The sequence below is a fragment of the Neofelis nebulosa genome, chromosome 5 (genome assembly GCF_028018385.1).
Source record: "Neofelis nebulosa isolate mNeoNeb1 chromosome 5, mNeoNeb1.pri, whole genome shotgun sequence".
Taxonomy (NCBI): Eukaryota; Metazoa; Chordata; class Mammalia; order Carnivora; family Felidae; genus Neofelis; species Neofelis nebulosa.
Genome location: NC_080786.1, coordinates 151,094,012 through 151,111,263, shown reverse-complemented (window position 1 = coordinate 151,111,263; position 17,252 = coordinate 151,094,012). Strand labels below are relative to the sequence as shown.

Sequence of the window (17,252 nt, the reverse complement as noted above, 5' to 3'; positions counted from 1 at the left end):
CCGCCCACCCCACCTGCCCCGCCTGTCCCCCTTACTCCGCCCACCCCACCTGCCCCACCTGTCTCCCTTTGCTCCGCCCACCCCACCTGCCCCGCCTGTTCCCCTTGCTCCGCCCACCCCACCTGCCCCACCTGTCCCCCTTGCTCCACCCACCCCACCTGCCCCACCTGTCTCCCTTGCTCCGCCCACCCCACCTGCCCCGCCTGTCCCCCTTGCTCCGCCCACCCCACCTGCCCCGCCTGTCTCCCCTTGCTCCGCCCACCCCACCTGCCCCACCTGTGTCCCCTTACTTCTGCCTCCACCTCCCCTAGGTTCTTTTCTGTTTTAGCCCTCCAGGTTCTCACTCCCCTCAGGGTCTTTGTATCGTCTGTTCCTTTGCCTGGAAAGCTCCATCCCCAGCTCTGCCTGGTTCTCTTCCTCCTCACCCTTTAGGTCACATCACACACCACCCTTCTTAGACCAAGTTTTTCCTGTTATTCTCCATCATGTTTTTCATGGCACAAATTGCAATTTGTAATTTAGAGCAATGCTTCTCAAAATTTCTGGAGTATAGGATGAATTTTTCTAAATTTCCATCCCATTGCAGATCTATATTTTTGTAAAATATATAAGAAATGAATTACTAGAAAAATAAAATGAAAAAAAGACAAACAATAGAAGCCAGATTTTTTTTTTTTACTAGACTCAATGAACATAAGATTACTCTATCAAATCACTATAGAAGTTTCTAGGGGTGCCTGAGTGGCTCAGTTGGTTAAACGTCATGATCTCACAGCTTGTGAGTTCAAGCCTCTTGTCAGGCTCTGTGCTGACAGCTCAGAGCCTGGAGCCTGCTTCAGATTCTGTGTCTCCCTCTGTTTCTGCCCCTCCCCGCCCCTCTCTCTCTCAAAAATAAACATTAAAAAAATAAAAATAAATAAAAAAAGAAGTTTCTAAACACTTCTCTCAACTTCTGTGTTACCTCATCTCAAGCTGGTAACACAAATCTGTGGCCCAGCTCTGGTCCACAGACCCTACTAGCCCATGCAGCTGTATAATCATTGGTTTGTCCCCATTGGACTATTAACTCCATAGGGGAAGGGACCTCATCTGTCTTATTCACCACATGTCCCTAAGGCCTAAAATGGTACCTGGCAGGTGCTAGGTGTTCAACACATTTCTATTGAATGGCGTGAGTGGTTGAATGAACAACCGGTCACTATAAAAGAGGGTGTGTAGAAAAGAGGGGTCCGATGGGTGGATTGGCTGGGTTGGTCACTGTTGGCCAAGTGGCTGGGTGCTGGTGGTGAAGTCTGCAGGCATCATGGGGGACCAGCAGGGGCCCAGGAATGACTCAGCAGTGCTCTCCCTGCCCAGGCTCATGAGAGGCCCCAGGAGCGGGCTTTGCCAATGTAGCAGCCTGGTTTTATCCCAGAGTAGCTCTGCTCGGCCTGTGCCCCATGTTCCGACTGGTAACCCTCTGATCTCTGATCAGATTCCCTCTGAGGACCCCGAGTAGAAATTCCACTCAAGATCCATTGCCGTGCACTGGGAGGGGGCAACGGGCTACCTGAGGGGAGTTTCAGAGAGTTAGTCTGGGGAGTCAGGTTTGGGTGGAGTCAGCTGGCGGTCAGCGGCCCTCTGCTCCGGAGTGGGCCATGCAGCCTCGACACTGGGCCCCAGAGGGAGGCCAGCAGGGACTCAGGCCCGAAACAGAGACAGAATCTGCAGGGTGGGGGTGGGGGAAGCCGCTGGTGGGCTTGCAAAGGTGGCCCCTGCTGTGTAGGGAAACATGAATTGAGGAGAGAGCTGGCTCAGATAGAAACCCACAGCGGAGATAAGGCAACTAAACTTTTCTGGACTTAGCAGCCTGGCCAGGAGAAATGTTGTGGGCAAAACACACAGTACAGAGAGAAACAGGCAAGGGGGGGCGGGGGGCTGGCCCCAGGGGCCTCCAGGACAGGACCGGGAGGTAACGGCGAGGTCACACAGGCCTGAGCAGCCAGGCCTCCTTCTCACGGGGGTTGGGAGACAGCCCGGGACCAAGAGGCAGCTGCAGAAGAAAAGCCTGCAGGAAGGAGAGAAGAGGGAAGCGGAGATGTGAGGACGAGGATAGGAGGGTGGGCCGGGCCCCGCCACTGTCTGAGCAGAGCCACTGGGTCCGACATTCAGGTCAAGCCATGGGGTAACCTTGGGAGACGTCCTCAAAACTCCCTGTTTAAAAGGCCCCTGGGAAAGGCAGACAGGCCGGGAAAACGATCTTGTACAGTCTCCAGGGAGTCTGTCGTGTGCCCAGATTTCCTACTTTGTTTCTTTCTGTGTATTTTCCTGCGGCAGTGAGCAGCAAGATGTTTCAAATAAAAAAGGCCTACTGTTTGGGGCGCCTGGGTGGCTCAGTCAGTTGAGCATCTGACTTCCCCTCAAGTGATGATCTCACGGTGGGCGAGTTCCGGCCCCACATCGGGCTCTCTGCCGTCAGGGCAGGGCCCGCTTCGGATCCGCTGTCCCCCTCTCTCTGCCTCTCCCCCTGCTTGTGCTCTCCCATAAATAAAAAAATTAAAAAGCCTACGTTTAAGTTGACCTATGGGAACGTATGATTTCTGTAGGTAAATGAGAACAGCCGTTTCACATGGCTCCACCTAAGGTATTGAGTCCAGGACAGAAAGCAGAGGGGAGTCAGGAAGACACATTCCATCGTCACTCAGCCCAGGATGGGCGGTGGAACCTGGTGCCACAGGCCACAGAAAGCAGTGGAGCTTGGAAGAGGCACGGTGGCTGCATCGCCCAGTGCAGAGGGAGGGAGGGACAGGACAAGGGGGCAGGCCTAGAACGACAAGGAAGACAGGGGCTTCTCTGGCAAGAGGATGGGCTCCGGGCGGTCGGCACCCCGGGCCAGGCCCTTCCAGGGTGTCACGTCGGCCCATGCACCTGGCTTGTGGACACAATGGTGTAACCTTAGCCACAGTGCTGTGTCTGTGATGTAAGAAGCGTAAGTCTGCAATGCTCTTAACTGTGTGGCCGTGGGCAGCCCTGAGCTAAACGTCCACCCCCGAGTGTTGAGGATGCCTGTTCCGGCCACTGCGCAAATAGAGTCACCCACTCTCGGAACCCCCAGAAGTGCTGGTGAAAGGGGCCAGCTTTCCGAAGGACAGACCTGAGGCCCCCATGTCTATGCCAGTAGTCCTCCCCCTCTCTGAGGTGGGAGAAACTATAATCTCACCTTCCGTTGTCACCCCAGATCTTCCCTTTCTTCCTCACTGATGTCAGGCTGGTAGGCAGCAGAGGCAGAGAACAGGGTCACTTACTTGCTGCAATGCTCATTCACCTGGAGCTGGACAGACACTCTCTTGTTCTACTCTTGAGGTCCTTCCTCAGGCCAACCCGTGGCTGTGGGTTCCTTGCTCCTCCCTCAGCACTCTCTGACAGGGCCACCCCTCCTGCATGCCACCAGCAGAGTCCCGGGGTCTTGGGCACTGCCCCCAAGTGTCTCCAGCAAGGGTTGAACGGTTTTCTCATCTGTCAAGCGGGCACCATAGCAGTCATGACATCATAGGGTCTCGTGAGACTGTCACAACAGAAGTCCTTAGAACAGCATCTGGCACATGGTAGGTATTCTATCGGTGTCATATGAGTATGTATTACTCTTGTTGAAAAAAACATAACATCTCAGGGCAGGAACCATGAGATCATGACCTGAGCCAAAATCAAGAGTTGGACACTCAACTGACTGAGCCACCCGGACGCCCTATTCCAAGTTTTTATTTAAGTTCCAGCTAGTTAACATACACTACAGTATTAGTTTCGGCTTCTATAGGTCTCCTTATTTTAAACTTTTGTGTGGAGGGAACATCTATAGGGTAGGAATGCAGCCAGGTGTCAGGAATGCAGCGGAACCAGGAATTGACCAACCAACAGGTTTCTTGGCTGCTCATCTCTGTTCCTCCAAGCACATCTGTTTCATTTCTCATCTCTACAGATCAACCTTGTCTACTGCAGGGCCAGACGTGTCCACTCTCAACTCCGAAATGCTCGTGGTATAGACCCACCCACGTTCCTAGGTTGGCTTCCCTGGTGAACTGAGGGATGGTCCCCAAAGAAGAGGGAAATGATTGTGAGTTGGACGTACCCCCCCCCCCCCCCACAAAAGATGTCTACTAGAGGACAAAAGAGAGCATCAGTAGGAATTCATCGCATGCCGATATCAAAATGACAGTCGGAATTTCTGTCCTTTCTGAAATGAAAAAGCAAAAAACTAAAACATTAGATGTCACTATCGGTACAATTAAATCAAGATATCTCTTGGACTAATGCAAAACGATATTTTCTTTTATTTGGACCTGAAGTTGGAAGCCATTGCACTCCAAATAACAACCAAGGCACAATGGCATAAAGAAAAGGCACAGTCCTAATCTCAAGGGCTTGGACTATTCAGAAGCTATTTTAAAATTTCTGAAGTTATTTTTATTGCATCTACTGTTACCTTCTTGTTGCATTTTAAATATTTCATTGGATGTATGAGGTGAAGAAGATTTCTTTTCTTTTTTTTTGTGTGTGGGTTTTTTTTTTTTTTTTTTTTTTTTTTTTTTTGAGACAGAGAGAGACAGAGCATGAGCAGGGAAGGGACAGAGAGAGAGACACACACACACAGAATCCGAAGCAGGCTCCAGACTCTGAGCTGTTAGCACAGAGCCCAACGTGGGGCTCAAACTCGTGAACCCGTGAGATCAAGACCTGAGCAGAAATCGGACGCTTAACCTACTTGAGCCACCCAGGCATCCCAGAAGATAGCTTTTCTGAGTGATGCACTTGGAAATGGTCAAACCATACTGAAAAGTACTCAGGGTGATCAAAGTAACTGACAAATAAAACCGCTATTCCTGTGAGCTTTGTGGCTTCCCTTGTGCACAGAATAATTGTGCTCATTTTCCTGGTTAATTGAGGAAATCCTCCGTGTATCTCCTATTTTTATTTTAGTTTTATTTGAAAGAACCAGCAGAGAAGCAAATGGAAGAGTAAGAAAGAGCAATTCATTAAACCTGGGATTCTCAGGGCACCTGGGTGGCTCAGTCTGTTAAGTGTTTGACATCAGTTCAAGTCATGTTCTCATAGTTCATGAGTTTGAGCCCCACGTCGGGCTCTGTGCTGACAGCTCAGCCGGGAGCCTCCTTCGGAATCTGTGTCTCCTCTCTCTCTCTCTCTCTCTCTGCCTCTCCCCCGCTCACATCCTGTCTCTGTCTCTCAAAAATAAATAAATGATTTAAAAATTTTTAATATAAATAAATAAATAAGTAAAATTAAAATTTGGGGGGAAAAATGTAAATCTACAGAAACCAAAAGCAGATTTGTGGTTGCTCAGGGCTGGGGTGGGAGAGGAAGGAGCTGATAACTAAAGACTGTGGGGTTTCTTTTCGAGATGATGAAATGTTCTAAAATTTACTGTGGTGAGAGTTGCACATATTTGTGAATGTACTAAAAAAACCACTGAGTTGTACAATTTAAATGAATGAATTACAGTATATGTGAATTCCATCTCAATAAAGCTGCTAAAAAATTAATGGTTGGATGGTTGGATGGAAGAAAACTGGTTTTAAAACAAAAAGCTATCTGGAACACCTGGGTGGCTCAGTTGGTTAAGCATCCGACTCTTGATTTTGGCTCAGGTGGTGATCTCATAGTTTGTGGGATCGAGCCCCATATTGGGCTCTGTGCTGACAGCACGGAGCCTGCTTGGAATTCTCTGTCTCTCCCTCTCTCTGCTCCTGCCCCATTTCTCTCTCTCTCTCTCTCTGGATTAATAAATAAACTTAAAAAAAAAAAAGCAATTTAAGTCAGCCACATCTGTATCATCTTAAACATGGAAAACTAGGAAGGGCTGGTTGACTAACTTGGTCTCTCCCTCTCTCTCTCTCTTTTTTAAAAAAATTTTTTTTTTTTAGATGAGCTCCCTGCCCGATATGGGGCTTAAACTCATGACCTCGAGATCAAGAGTCATATGCTGTACTGACTGAGCCAACCAAGCACCCCTCACCTGTTCTCTTGATAAAGACTTCTCCTCTTGTATTGACAAACCCGCTTTCTAATGGTGAGTGAATTTATATTCATTGCATTCTTATATGTTATAAGGATGTATACTTCTTTTTAAGTTTATTTTTATTTATTTTGAGAGAGAGCGAGTAAGCAGGGAAGGAGGCCTGGAAAGAGGGAGAGGGAGAGAATCCCAAGCAGGCTCCACACTGTCAGCGCAGAGCCTGACGTGGCTCAAACTCATGAACTGTGAGATCATGACCTGAGCCAAAGTCAAGAGTCAGACGCTTAACCGACTGAGCCACCCAGGTGCCCCTAAGAATATATATTCTTATGCAATAAATAATTATTTTAAAATGTTAAGTTAGCCCAAAATATGGGATCCCAAATAATTACTTTCCATTTCATAAACCTAAGCAAGTAGGTCATTATAGCTGTCCTATATGTCTTTGTATTAAATATTTGCCATTTTACAAATAACAAGTTTTCCACAAAACATGTTCTGGGCAGAGCTTTAGAACACGGCCATGGTTTATCAAAACATGAAAAGTGTGACCGAATTCAGGGAGCCCATCTGACTCAGAGAACATAATTTCTGTTCAGCCACTGGCAAATGAGAACGTCAAACATTGTGGCAATTTTTAAAGCTAACCAAAGCGGACAGTTAAGAGCGTATGGTAACTTCTCTTAAAGCTGAAGCCGGTCTCTTTGGGACACTAGGGTGTTGTAAAAAAGAAAGAAGATGTAGTCATCGCTTCCCGTCTAAACACTAAGACATAATGGACACTATTCCAAAAGCCGCTCCTTCTAGGGACTAAGTACCTTGGAGACCTCAGAAAGAACAGGCAGCAACAGGAGGAATCCAAATAGAAAGAAAATAAAACTGGGGCGCCTGGGTGGCTCAGTCGGTTAAGCGGCCGACTTCAGCTCAGGTCATGATCTCACGGTCCGTGAGTTCGAGCCCCGCGTCGGGCTCTGTGCTGACAACTCAGAGCCTGGAGCCTGTTTCAGATTCTGTGTCTCCCTCTCTCTGACCCTCCCCTGTTCATGCTCTGTCTCTCTCTGTCTCAAAAATAAATAAATGTTAAAAAAAAAAAAAATTTAATAAAAAAAAAAAAGAGAAGAAAACTGAGACCCCCGCCCCCTCCTGCCACAGCCTGGTCTATTAAGGGTTGTAAAAACCCCGAGGTCCAGGAATTCTGGTGAGCCCCTCAAATTCCCAAAGGCAGGCAGGAAGCTAGAAGTTTCCTTGTTTTGAGAGAAAGTTTTCTCCAAATCCCAGTGGAAAACCAGTCCAGAGACCAGGAAGTGAAACTGATGTGGATGCATTGTTTGTTGGGGCAAATCCTCTGAATTTCTGAAATTAACCTGTGCCACGAAAACATCCTGCTGGAAGGCTGTGGGTTGAATCAGGGTTCCCTTGGCTTAAATTCAAATCTGAAGGTGTCAGGTCAGGGAAGGCTATGACACAGGGTAGTTGATGAGCCCAAGGCCACCCCAGAAGAACTGGTTGTAGACAAGGCCTGCAGGCCCTCCTGGGAAACAGCCACGGAGCTCGAGAAGACAGCCAGGAACCGAGAGCCTCAGCCTGGTATCCTGTGCAAATAACTACCTTAGACTTTTTACTAACCCCAAAATAAATTTATTTCCAGATTGTAGGGGGAAATGGAACAAACATAATGCTTTCTCTGAGATCCAAGCCAAGGCAGGGATACAATCCTTGCTCATTTAGACTCCCGCCCAGGCGCAGACAGGAATGCCAGAGAGCTCACAGCGGCCTCATTTCCTGAGGGCTGAAACTCACAGGAGATGGTGTCTTCAGAAGTTATGTTTGTGAGACATCACACTCCAGTAACTTCGTGACTGATATTCAATTGTCCTGCCTATGACAGTGTTTGTTCAGGCCAACTCTGACGAAGAATGAACGTGTGTTTATATTTAGAAAATTTCTGCATTTGAGTGTGTTTACTCTTAAATCACTTCAAGTGGCTTTCTTGATTTTAGCAAACTAAAATGATTTATACTAAAGCTAACCATACACATACCCTATGACCCAGAGACTGCTCCTAGATACGTACTCAATAGAAATGCACACACATATGCACAAAAGGCATATTCAGAAGAATTCATAGCGGAATTATCCATAATAGCCAAAACCCTGGAAGCAATCCAAACATCCATCGACAATAGAATGGGTAAATAGTGATATACTCCTACAATAGAATACCCTAGAACAATGAGTGACTCTTAGGTACACAATCTTGAGTAAAAGAAACCAGACACAAATAAGCACACACTGTATGGCAAATTTCAAAATTGGGCAAGAAAAATCAGTGGCATTAGAAGTCAGAATAGTGGCTATCCTTGGGGAAGGGAGTGAGTGTGTTAGCCAGGGGAACACATAAAAGGAGTTTCTGGGGTGATGATAATCTATTTCTTAACCTGGCTTGTATTTAAAAAAAAATTTTAGCGTTGTATTTATTTTTGAGAGAGAGAGAAAGAGAGAGAGAGAGAGAGTGTGTGTGCACGCACAAGCGGGGAAGGGGCAGAGAGAGGGACAGAAGATCCAAATCGGGCTCCATGCTGACAGCAGTTAGCCCAATATGGGGCTTGAATTCATGAACTCCTGAGCCAAGTCAGGATCACCACCTGAGCCAAAGTCAGACGCTCAACTGACTGAGCCACTCAAGGCATCCCCCTGGCTTGTATTTTAAAGGCTGTGTTCTATTTTAAAATTCATCAAGTACCGGGAAACCCAGTTAGCTTAGTTGGTAGAGCGTGGGACCCTTGATCTAGGGATTGTGAGTTCAAGGCCCATGTTGGGTTGAGACACTACTTAAAAACAAAATCTTTAATAAAAAAAAAATAAAATTCATCAAGCACTTATGATTTGTTCACTTTTCTGTATCTGTTGTATGCTGATAAATGTATTTTAAAAAATATCTTTTAACGATCTATATGGTAGGTGTAACTATTGAATCAGTATATTGTTTGTGGAAAACTATGTAAAACTTTTGCATTTGCAGGTGTAGTGGATGTACTTGGAGAGACCCCCAAATTATGACAGCTGGTGACCATTATTGTTTGGTATTGTTAGTAATGAGCCCCAAGTCTTACACCTAACTTAAATCTGGGTCATAACCCTACCACATTGTTCAAAAATGTAATCTTGGAGTTTAAAGTAACTTAAGATACTCACAGAAAGATCTAACTTCCTGATGGCCTGGATCTCAGCAAATGATCTTCCATTCGTGTCTTACTTTGGAACTGAAGTCATCATCCTGAACATACACCTGAGACCTCTTCACCTTTTTGTGATGGATGGCTCAGAGGTCACTGCAAGTGTGCAGAAGACAAGGCCTTGAGAAACCCAGAGAGTCAAAAACGAAGGGTGTCAGGGAAGAAACCAAATGATTTCTTTAGAGCTTTCTCCTTTGAGTTAATTTTTTTTTAATATGGGTTTTTTTTTCATGCTAAAAAAAGATTACATAATTTGTTTAGTGGCTTAATGGCCAAAGAAAAGATACAAATACTGTTTTAGTAGTTGAATCTCAGCTCTTTAAACGGCTTTATTGGGGTGTGCTTATGTACCATATATTTACCCAATCATGGCACTGCACAATTCAATAATTTTAGGAAATTTTTTTTTTTTTAAATTTTTTTTTTTTTTCAACATTTTTTATTTATTTTTGGGACAGAGAGAGACAGAGCATGAACGGGGGAGGGGCAGAGAGAGAGGGAGACACAGAATCAGAAACAGGCTCCAGGCTCCGAGCCATCAGCCCAGAGCCTGACGCGGGGCTCGAACTCACAGACCGCGAGATCGTGACCTGGCTGAAGTCGGACGCTTAACCGACTGCGCCACCCAGGCACCCCAATAATTTTAGGAAATTTATAGAATTGTGCAACAATCACCATAATCCAGTTTTAGAACATTTCCATCACCCCAAAAATTTCTTTGCACCCATTGTCAGTCAATCCCTGTTGTAGGAGGGCACTCACTCCCAGCGCTAAGCAAGCATTCTGCATTATACACATATATATAATGTATAATGCATGTTATATAGCCATATATAATATATAAATATATATTATGCATTGTGATTAAAGACTTGCCTTTTCTCTTTTTTTTCTTTTGTTTTTTCTTGGTTACTTAGATTTATGGTCAGGGCCTATTAATAAGAAACAAGCATGCCTTGGGGCGCCTGGGTGGCTCAGTCGGTTGAGCGTCAGACTTCTGCTCAGGTTATGATCTCACAGTTCGTGAGTTCGAGCCCCGCGTTGGGCTCTGTGCTGACAGCTCGGAGCCTGGAGCCTGCTTCTACTTCTGCATCTCCCTCTCTTTCTGCCCCTAGCCCACTTGCATGCTGTCTCTGTCTCTCTCAAAAATAAATAAACATTAAATAAAAATTAAAAAAAAAAAAAGAAACAAGCATGCCTTTCAATCTGCTGAGGAGCTCAGCACAGTGGGACAGAAGGCAGAGGGGAAATCACATGCTTAAGACAAAGCTTTTGATTTTCTTTACCCATAATCAGAGAGTACAATCTCCTTCATGGAGCAGTTTATACGAAATCTCATTATAGGAAGACAGAGGAATGGAGAATAGCTGGGGTGTCCTAAAGCAATCGCCTGTGTAAGTTGGCCAGCATGAATTTGGGGGAGCTACGGCAGTTGTCTAGTTAGCAGGAGTATCTTCTACGAGTCAGTAACCCCAACAACAAGTGCTCAGAAATGTGCATACGGAAATGTACATCCTCAAACAGGTGTCCTCCTCTCTGGTCTTCCTCCCGGGGTCCCAGCCACTGTGAGAGCCTCCCATCTGACTTTCCTGTGCCCAGTCTTGCGTCTCTACAGAAAGAATGCTCAGAACACAAACCTGATCCTATCACCTTCCTGTTCAAAGCTCTACAAGGCTCTTCTCCAAAGCCCTCTGTGGATCGGCCGGGCCCCTGAGCTTGCTGCACAAGACCCTTCGACCTGGTTCCTGAACAATGACTCTCTTTCCGAGCACGCTGCAAGCCTTCTCTTGACATTTCATGTAATGGAACCACGCAGGGTAGTCTGTGGTATCTGGATTCTTTCACTTGGCACAATGTTTTCACGGTCCATTCATGTGTCAGCATGTTTTACTATTGCATTTCATCTCTTTTTATTACTGAATTATATCCCATTGCATGGATAGACCACATTTTATTGATCCATTCACCAGTTGATCTACATCTGGATTGGTTTCAGTTTGGGATTCTTGCAAATAAAGCTGCTATGGACATTGGTATCCGTGTCTTTGTGTGGACAAATGTTTTCACTTCTCCTGGGTAGACACCTGTGAGTGGTAGTGTTGGGTTGTGTGGTAAATTTATGTTTACCTTTTTTTTTTTTTCTATTTGGATTTTTTATTTATTGCAGTAATATTGATAGACCAGTTAAATAAAGCACGAGCCTCCAAGCATTGCATATGCTCATTTTATACATTTATAAATCCCTCCATTTAAAAATATTTACTGAGTGTTATAATGTTCTAAGTTTTGTACTAGAGAGAAGACTCAACTTGAAAAGAAGCGAATGATGTGACACATATAATGAAACTTAAGCAAGAATTCTTTTTTTGGGGGGGGATATTTTTCATTTTATTCTGTTTTATCAGGTTTTTTTTTCATTTACATCCAAGTTAGTTAGCATATAATGTTATAATGATTATAGTATAGCATATAGTGTTATAATGATTTCAGGAGTAGATTCCAGTGATTCATCCCCTACGTATAACACCCAGTGCTCATCCCAACAAATGTCCTCCTTAATGCCCCTTGCCCATTTAGCCCAACCCCCCCACCCACCTCCCCTCCAGCAACAGTTTGTTCTCTGTATTTAACAGTCTCTTATGTCTTGTCCCCCTCTCTGTTTTTAGATTATTTTTGCTTCTCTTATGTTCTTCTGTTTTGTATCTTAAATTCCATATATGAGTGAAATCATATGATATCTGTCTTTCTCTGACTGACTTATTTCGCTTAGCATAATACCCTCTAATTCCCATCCATGTTGTTGCAAATGGCAAGATTTCATTCTTTTTGATGACACAGTAATACTCCATTGTATATATATATATAGACCACATCTTCTTTATCCACTCATCCATTGGTAGACATTTGGTCTTTTTCTGTAATTTGGCTATTGTCCATAGCACTGCTATAAACATTGGGGTGTACGTGCTCCTTTAAAACAGCACACCTGTATCCCTTGGATAAATGCCCAGTAGTGCAGTTGCTGGGTTGTAGGATAGTTCTATTTTTAATTTTTTGAGGAACCTCCATATTGTTTTCCAGAGTGGCTGCACCAGCTTGCTTTCCCACCAACAGTGCAAAAGGGATCCTCTTTCTCCGCATCCTCGCCAACATCTGTTGTTGCTGGAGTTGTCAGTGTTCACCGTTCTGACAGGCGTGAGGTGGTATCTCATTGTGGTTTTGATTTGTATTTCTCTGATGGTGAGTGATGTATGTTTAACTTTTTAATGAAATTGCCAAACTGTTTTCCAAACCGTTAACCATTTTACGTTCCCACCAGTGATGTATGAGGCTTCCAATTATTACTGCACATCCCCACCAATACTTGTTATTATCTGTCTCTTAAAAATTGTAATCATTCTAGGGACGCCTGGGCAGCTCAGTTGGTTGAGCGTCCGACTCTTGATTTCGGCTCAGGCCATGATCTCATGGTTCGTGGGTTCCAGACCCGCGTTGGGCTTTTCCCTGACAGCACGGAGTCAGCTTGGAATTCTCTCTCCTCTCTCTCTGCCCCTCCCCCTCTTGCGCATGCACTTTCAATCTCTCTCTCAAAATAAATAAATAAGCATAAAGAAATTTTTTTAATGTAATCATTCTAGTAGGCGCGTGACAGTATCTGTGGTTTTAATTTTCATTTATGTCATAGCTAGTTGTGTTAAGCATCTTTTTTAAATATTTCAAACTATAAAATAAAATCTGCTTGTAAAGGTTACTGTGTAATGATATAATGGAATATTACAATAATATCATATTCTAGATTTGCCCAGCAAACTCCAAGGCAGTTGAAGTTATTTTTATAAATACCCATCATTTTTGTAATCATCATAAAAAGTTAACCTATTTATGCGTTGGTGTTTCACCAGCAATTCTACAAAAATGAGTCACACAGACAGAGAAAAACAGGTAGTTTTTCCTTTTGCTTGGGTATATTATCTTGCTATCATGGGGTGGGGAGTGGGGGGAGAGATGATAAAAATAAGTTGCCCAAACAAACAAACAAACAACCCCTCTGATTTCAGTTGGTTGTTCAGGGTCTAAAATAAAATAATGGAAAACTCTTAGTAGAGTCTATATAATTAGCATGGCAGGGATGAGCTACAGAAACAGCTAGAAAAAGCATCATGTGACCCGTGGTTGGCGTACAAAGCTGCCCCATCACGGGGAAGTGGGGACGGAGCTGGGCCTCATTGCTGGAAAGGGGACATGTTGCCGGATGCGGGTTCTGTTCTCAAACTTGACCCTTGTTGTAACTGAATTTCCTCTGTATGTAAAGGCATCAGATGAGTTCAAGAGCTTGGTTGAAACCTTACCAAATTCCTGGAAACTTCTTGGAACTTGCAGAGAAGAGTTCTTAGACTTTCTCCTCCAGGATAGAATGTTCCAGATCTCTTTTCACATTTCCATTTCACAACCCGTTTCGTTGCTAATGAAGTAAGCTCCTAAATCCTTTTACAAAATCTCGACTCAAGAAAAATGAAGAGCCCACTGCCCATGGTCACTCACTGGGCACCTCAGCACTCCTGAGCTCTAGGCCATTCATAAAGATCTAAAGAGGGGCCTCTGAGTGGCTCAGCTGGGTAACATCTGACTTCAGCTCAGGTCATGATCTCATGGTTCATGGGTTCAAACCTCATTTTGAGCCCCACATTGGGCTCTGCTCCGACAGTGTTGAGCCTGCTTGGGATCCTCTCTCTGCCCCTCCTGCACTCGTACACACTCGCACTTTCTCCTTCTCTCAAAAATTAAATTAATTAATTAAAAAAAAAAAAGGTCTCAAAGAAAAGATTGGCCTTGTTGGTAATGTCGTTCTTTTCCTCTGGAACTTCCTGGTCCATGCACCTTCACCCAACTCCTTATGTTATTTTCTGGCTGGAGGAGACCAGACATGTTCAGGACAGGCTTCTAAAAACTGTGCTCTTGTTCCTGCTCCCACATGTACACACAACGGAATCGGGCCCCTGTCCACCAGTAGACGGGTATGGAAACAGTTGAAGAAGTGTTATTTCTCATAGCCCCAAGCTGGAAACAAACCACATACGCACCACAAGGAGAGGGGATGGACACATGTACAGCCACGCAGTGGGGGTCTCTTCAGCAGAGAATGAGACCCCTACAACTGCCCACACAGTTTGAAAGAATCTCACAAACGAATGTCAAGGAAAGAAGCCAGACAGGAAAGAGCACATGTCCTGTGATCCTACTGATCCCAAGTTCAAAACCTGTCAAATGGAGTCTATAGTGTAAGAGGGGGTCATGACTGGAAGGGAGCACTTATCCTAGGTGGCTAGTTGTGTTTCCTTTTTTTTAAAAAAATGTGTTTTTTAATGTTTATTTATTTTTCAGAGAGAGACTGGGAGACAGAGCATGAGTCGGAGAGGGGCAGAGAGAGAGGGAGACACAGAATCCAAAGCAGGCTGCAGGCTCTTAGCTGTCAGCACAGAGCCCGACGTGGGGCTCGAACTCATGAACCGGGAGATGAAGACCTGAGCTGAGTGAAGGTAGACACTTAACTGAGCAACCCAGGCACCCCTAAAACTTTTTTGAGGTTTTTTTTTTTTTCAATTTACTTATTTTGAGAGAGACAAAGAGAGAATGAACAGGGGCAGAGAGAGAGGGGCACAGAGGACCCGAAGCAGGCTCTGTGCTGACAGCAGAGAGCCCGATACAGGGCTCAAACTCACAAACTGTGATATCATGACCTAAGCTGAGGTCAGACCCTTAACAGACTGAGCCACCCACGTGCCCCTACTTGTGTTTTCTATTTGATCTGGAGTGCTGTTTGCGTGATCATATTAACCTTGCAAATACATATCAAGCTTATGCCATATGTTTTCACAGGTGTCATTCTTCAATAAAAAATTTACAATGAAAAATTAGCCTGGAGGGAAGAAAGGATTCTTTATTTCTTAATGTTAGTATTTATAATAAAATTGCTATGAAATTTCCCCTAAAAAATGTATTTTTCAATATATTATTCAAATAGACCTCTGGAATATAAAGAGAAATAATAATCTTTTATATAATTTCAGAGAGAGTTTTATGCCTTACTTTAAAATCTACCTAAAATGTGGGCCCCTGGGTGGCTCAGTCGGTTAAGCATCCGACTTCGGCTCAGGTCATGATCTCACAGTTCTTGAGTTCGAGCCCCGCATCGGGCTCTGTGCTGACAGCTCAGAGCCTGGAGTCTGCTTCGGATTTGTGTCTCCCTCTCTCTCTGCCCCTCCCCTGCTCATGCTCTGTCTCTCTCTGTCTCAAAAATAAATAAAAACATTTTTAAAAATTCTAAAATCTACCTAAAATAAAATCTCTACTTCCTTTGTAGAAAGCCCACCAGAATTTACTCCAAAGTCCCGAAAAGTAAAAATCTGTGAGCCTACTGGCTGGTCAGTGGTACATATTTTATTTTGTTGCAGCCTTCTTCGAGGACTAATGTTGTTTCCCCTGAGGGAAGATAATGTTATTGAAGATGGACTGTAAACCAGGTGGTGGAACATTCCACTGGGGAGCAATGGGTCAGGTGCAGCAAGGCCCTGCAGCCTTATCTGTCTCTCTCCAGGCCAATAACAGGAATTTGCAGAACAAGGATTTGCTTATTTCCTGATTCAGAATGAAATTTTCTCTGAGCTAGTGTAACTGGATCATATAGAAATCAAATCTGAGTTGGTGAAGCCATTGGCACTGTGCCTTAACCAAGTCGGGGCGTCTGCACCGTGGGTGCACACAGCCCAGGGGAAGGCGCAAAGAAATCCATAAGGAATATTGGGAGTTCTGGAGTTTTAGAAGTCTAAAAAAATGTTTAAATAATTTAATTTAACCTCTATTAATTTATTTTATTAAAAAATTTTTTTAACGTTTAATTTTGAGAGACAGAGTGTAAGTGGGGGAGGGGCAGAGAGAGAGGAAGACAGAGTCCAAAGCAGGCTCCAGGCTCCGAGCTGTCCGCACAGAGCCCGACGTGGGCTTAAGTCCATGAACCGTGAGCTCATGACCTGAGCTCAAGTTGGACACCCAGCTGACTGAGCCACCCAGGCGCCCCTCACCCTTGTTAATTTAATGCACAGATCAACACTGGTACCTTTGCTTGGCACCTGGTCATGGATCATACAAGCAAGGTCTCGTGAGACAGGAAGAGGGTTTGCATAACAGCAGGTGATGGAGTCACCTGTACTTACTGGGCCCAGTATATTGGCGTATATACATGTGTGATGACGTAGATTTATAGGTTGTGTTAACCAATTGTAACTAAATTAACGCACACCACAAAGACAAAGCGTTTTAAAAATAATTCTGCCCAATTATCACAATTCAACAAGAAAAAGACAACCCAGTTAGAAAATGCACAAAGACTGGAATCGACATTTCATCAAAGAAGATATACAGGGGCGCCTGGGTGGCGCAGTCAGTTAAGCGTCCGACTTCAGCCAGGTCACGATCTCGCGGTCCCTGAGTTCGAGCCCCGCGTCAGGCTCTGGGCTGATGGCTCGGAGCCTGAAGCCTGTTTCCGATTCTGTGTCTCCCTCTCTCTCTGCCCCTCCCCCGTTCATGCTCTGTCTCTCTCTGTCCCAAAAATAAATAAAAAATGTTGAAAAAAAAATTAAAAAAAAAAAAAGAAGATATACAAATTGCCAGGAAGCACATGAAAAGTGCCCATCATTAGTCATTAGGGAACTGCAAATCAAAACCACAGTGAGGTATCCATTCAGACCCACTAGGCTGGCTGTAATCAGAAAAACAGACAGTCACAAGCATAACCAAGGATGCAAATTGGAACCTTCATGTGCTGCTGATGGGAATGGACAATGGTGCAATTGCTTTGGAAACTTCTGGCAGTTTCTCAGGCATAAAGAGCTATCATTTGGGGGCGCCTGGGTGGCTCAGTCAGTTAAGCATCTGACTTCAACTCAGGTCATGATCTCACAGTTTGTGGGTTCGAGCCCCGTGTCAGGCTGTGCTGACAGCTCAGAGCCTGG

At 44.7% G+C, this 17,252-nt stretch overlaps 1 protein-coding gene across 3 annotated transcripts in view; it reads left to right on the top strand.

The window, feature by feature from the left end:
- Positions 1–12,994, top strand: part of PIGP (phosphatidylinositol glycan anchor biosynthesis class P) — a 40,971-nt gene extending 27,977 nt beyond the window's left edge. For 2 of the 3 annotated variants that reach the window (XR_009262330.1, XR_009262331.1), the window contains exons 7-8: positions 5,916–6,061; positions 12,325–12,994. The gene's annotated coding sequence lies outside the window, so the exon portion shown is untranslated. Of the gene's footprint in view, positions 1–3,955; positions 4,091–5,915; positions 6,062–12,324 lie in introns of all 3 variants that reach the window. The other variant, XR_009262332.1, reaches the window with a different exon arrangement.
- Positions 12,995–17,252: the final 4,258 nt, after the last annotated feature.